The sequence below is a fragment of the Metopolophium dirhodum genome, chromosome 5 (assembly GCF_019925205.1).
Source record: "Metopolophium dirhodum isolate CAU chromosome 5, ASM1992520v1, whole genome shotgun sequence".
Lineage (NCBI taxonomy): Eukaryota > Metazoa > Arthropoda > Insecta > Hemiptera > Aphididae > Metopolophium > Metopolophium dirhodum.
In genome coordinates, this window is record NC_083564.1 from 18342775 (window position 1) to 18347462 (window position 4688).

Genomic DNA, 4688 nt, shown 5'->3' on the forward strand with positions numbered 1-4688 from the left:
TTAGATTTGTCGGTTATACTGTTATAATATGAACGACTTATGAAATCCTCGTAGGTATTACTTTTTCAATCCTTATAGCTATACAAATTGAACATTATATATTATACATTTTAAACTATAATTACAACTTACAAGTTACGACCCATACGTTCTATCGATTTTGTCAAAATGCAAACTTGAATTATTGAAAAAAAATTGTCATAAAACACAGCTGCACTGTGAAAACAATAAATTAGTAATTACCTACTCCTCGAAATAGTTGAGCTGCTGTTACCTTTTTTCGACCCGGTTTACACCCAAGTACCTAACTGACCAAACAAAATTATTGCGTGTTCACAGCTACGTCGTGGCTCCATCCATCATTTAGTCATGCTCAATGGTAAACGTAAAATTACCTAATTATTGTCTTATTGTCATGACCACGGCTTTAGACAGAAGCCTAAATACATTATTTAGTCGTTGACGACATAAATATCCGCACTGTTGAGAGCACTGTAAAAGTGTAAGCGATAAAATAAAAATTAATTTTACCATGTCTATTTATAGTTTTTTTCTTAGTGATTGGTGTTATTATATTATGATGATAACTGACGAGTGATAGCAACCTAAATCAAACAATTTTTGTTGTTGTGACTTGTGCGTACTATAATATTAGGAGTTTACACACATTACTTCATTCCGAAACGGTTAGTACTATTGAAAAATACAATTTTATTGTACTAAATACATTTGTAATATAGTAGGGATTGTAGTAATACTATTGTTTTTGTTCGTAAATACCTACCTGGGTAGTGATTACCTACAAAGGAAACATTCAAAGACTCAAAGCATAATACAGTCATCGTTCTACCCCACTTATAAATTGGTGAGTTGCTTATAATTTTCTTCGATTATATAACAATACAAGTTATAACAATTAAATATCTTCATTCTTCATACTACAGGCTAGGGGTTTCAATCCGTAGATAAGTGCTATGGTCTGGTCCCGTAGATCGCTGCAGTTTTTTGTTTTGGTTTACTTCTTAAAATGTCTAAATAATTTATTAATTTTTTTAAACTTGTCGAAAAAATGATAGTCAAATAAAAGTTGACACTGTGAAATATGGTCTTAATCTTACCTAAGTCTTTAACTTTTTATTTGAACAAAACGATACTTTGATAAACAAAATGTAACTACATTTAGCACTAATATAATTGTATTGTTTCAATTAGGCACTTATTTATATAATCTGAATAATAATATGACTTACGTTTTTATTAAGTGGTAGTTAATGATTTAAGTACCTAACTTTTCTTTAGCTCTTCCCATAGTAAATTAATATATCTAGGTATTTTTTTTTAGACAAAACCAAAATTGAATTTGAATAGTACCATATAGGTATACAATTACATACCCAAACCTAATAATCTGTATTTATGTGTATAGGTTACCTACATACAGTTCTACAAAATATCTCTAAAAACATATATATTATGTATATTTTGTACATTTTGAATTTTTTACTGTGGTTGATTAAATGTTGCTAGTATGCCGAGGGGGTGGGGGGTACCTTATTAAATTTTTGCTCCTTAGCAAAAATTAATTCAATATGCCTATAGTTGTCACATATCCTTACAAATATGAACAATAAAAATGTAATAAATAGTTACAATAACATATTACCTATATGCAATATGTATGAAAATGTTAAAGTAATAGCAGTTAGTAGCGCTTGGTTATTGAAGGATAAATAATTATATTATGTTGATTTTAGGGAAAGCTAGGGGACTGCCAATATGTTTGAATGACGTTCAGTCAATTTTAAAAGGCAGTCAAAGATATTAACTTAAATGATGATTCATAGAGGAACGAATGATTCTAGTGAAGCCACGACCCTTTCTAGTCATCTTAGTAGAGATGCGACGCTCTGTTTATTAAAAACTAGATTTTATTGGCCATCTATGACGCTGGATACAAATAAATAAATAAAATATGTGTGCCGAAAGTGAATCCAGTAACTCTTAAAGTGGTTTCTGAAATGCATTACTGTACCTAAAATGGTAAGAAATTATTTTTTTAACATGAATCTTATGACAATATTATTTAACTATAATATATTTCAGTTATTCAAGGAAATTAGTAGTATCACACTGCATGAATTCAACGGTTTACGCTATGTAGGTGTTGCAATTGATTTTTTTAGCAAATGGTGCGAGGCCAGTGCAGACACAACAGCAAAATCAGTGGCTCGATTTGTGTATGATGATATTATATGTTGCCATGGCTGCCCAAAAGTAGAGATCAGCGATCAAGGGAAAGAGTTCTGCAATAATTTATCAAAAGAGCTATCTAACTGACACTTAACATTGTGTTACTACACCGTACCATCCACAGGCTCATGGTTTAGTTAAAAGATTAAAAAGTATAATAAAAAATAGCCTTTTGAAAGTAAGTTAGTTAGCAAAAATTACCCAAACCTGTATTTGTACAGCTTTATATTATATTTATATGTTTAATTTTTTCATACAGATAGTTTCCTGTATTTATAATAATCTTAAGAAATATTATTTTGATACAATATATTATGTTAATTGTTATATGCTAAACTAATTTATTGTTTATTTCATATTATAGGTGCACAATAGAAATAAATTGCAATGGCTTGACGTATTACATGGCGTTATGTTTACTTACAGAACAGCACAACATAATTCGACAAAGTACTCCCTATTTTTTGTGTTGTACCACAGAAACCCTATATTACTTGAAGATGTAAAATTTTTAAAGAATGTTGACAATAATATTGATGATTACAACTTCAGTTTAGACTTCGATGAAAGAACATTTGAAAATACTCTTAACAATATAATTCCAATGAGAGGTAATTCTTGTTTTAAATAAATATTAATATTATTTATGTTTAGTAGAATATTTCTGGTTTTATAGATTGTACAGTGCATACCTAATCTACCTATAAGTAAATTAATTTGTATTTTTAATTTATTACAATACTTCAAAATGTTAATCCACTTACAAGTTGAGATTGTATTTATACATTTCATTGTGCAACTTATCCTCCTATTATATAAAGCAGATCTCAATATAAAACATAAAACTTTTCATAGAAAATATAAAAAAAATACTGTAGACAAGACATAAAAACTTGAAAAATTACACCAAAAGACCAAAATCAATATTGTTGAAAACTGTTGATTTTTTTTTAACTAGGTACTTTTGAAATTTAATGGTAATTTTTTTACTTTTGCCCCCCCCCCCCCCCCCCCCCCCCATCTACCAGATCCAAAGAAACACACATCATTGTAAAATCAATACATTCATCACTCCACTCAGAATCTTAAATGGATTTAAAATTAAATTTACAAAATTTTTTAAATACTTATATTTTGAGCCAAATGTATTATATATCGGATCATAATACTTACCTTTATTTATTTTCAATATTCTTTAGACACTTTCTTTAAAATAAATAATAACATTTTTATTTTATTAATAGGTATTATTGAAGACTATGTATACATGATAACACACTTGATGGCTGATGTACAACTGAAACAAAAAGCATCTTATTCAAAGTGTCACCCTCAGTTAGACAATATATTTGAAAAAGGTGATGAAGTTTTATAAAAAACCTACTTAAAGAAGATCGAAAAGGAGGTTGGGTTATTATGCCATGGATCATCATACATGTTATTTTAAACAAAAAAAATGTGTAAGTCGAGGGAAAAATGTTTTAAAAACGAAACAGCTTATTTCCAGTGTTCAAATATATTAAAGAAGTAAAGACGAAGAACCGATGAACATAAGCCGACATGAAGATAATTCATCAGTTACTATACTTTTCCGGATTTGAAATAAGTATTGTTGGGAACAAAAACTGTCGGTTTAGGTCAATTTTGCTATAGTTTCTGGGACTGAAGAATATTCTATTATACGTTCATCATTAGTCAAAGTAAATTAAAATACTTAAGTTTTGATTTTTTTTTAAATTATTTTATTATTTACCTATGTTATTTTGTGGTTTATAAAAACAATTGAACAGTTTGAATATATTGAGAATTTAAACGCGAATCACATTCAACAGTAGTAATTATTATTATATATTAATTATTTTGTGTACATATTTTATATGTTACAGTAAAAATTTAAGAACAAGGTCGATTCTAAGTAAAATTATAAGTTAAGTTTAAACTTCTAATCTATTACACTTGGTGCAAGGTAATTTATAAAAGAGTGTGATGTGTGCCTGAGAGTTAATTCTGCAATACTTAAATTGGTTCCTGAAATTCAACCCTTAACATACAATGCTACCAAAACAATATCCTAAATAGTAAATTTTTGTTAAACTCTAATCATGTATGAAAAAGAAAAATTATTTTTACTTAGCATTTTTTATCATTGAAGTTTTAAAATGTTACAAAATATTTTTATTTTTTTCAATAATATTGTAGCTTATAATATCTGCAAATCCTTTTTTTTTAATAAATCTTAAATATTTTATTTTCAATCATTTTTGTTATTAACTAGCATTTGGACTCAATTATGTTTTTAACAGCATTGTATAATATTATAATTTGTAATCTATAGAGCATTAAAATAAATAACAATAAGATAAAACCTTTAAATTAGGTATTATTTTCTACAGTCAAAAGTTATTCGTTGAGATTGTCTACGGAAATAATTGATTTAA

General features: G+C 27.6%; 1 long non-coding RNA gene across 2 annotated transcripts; it reads left to right on the forward strand.

The window, feature by feature from the left end:
* Window positions 1-669: 669 nt before the first annotated feature.
* LOC132945453 (uncharacterized) lies at window positions 670-4450 on the forward strand. 2 transcript variants are annotated; one of them, XR_009664570.1, is made up of 6 exons: window positions 670-865; window positions 1755-2040; window positions 2104-2428; window positions 2615-2861; window positions 3495-3655; window positions 3758-4450. It is a non-coding gene; the product is annotated as an uncharacterized LOC132945453 (long non-coding RNA). The 2 variants fall into 2 exon arrangements; XR_009664569.1 differs by having other exon boundaries at window positions 3495-4450.
* Window positions 4451-4688: the final 238 nt, after the last annotated feature.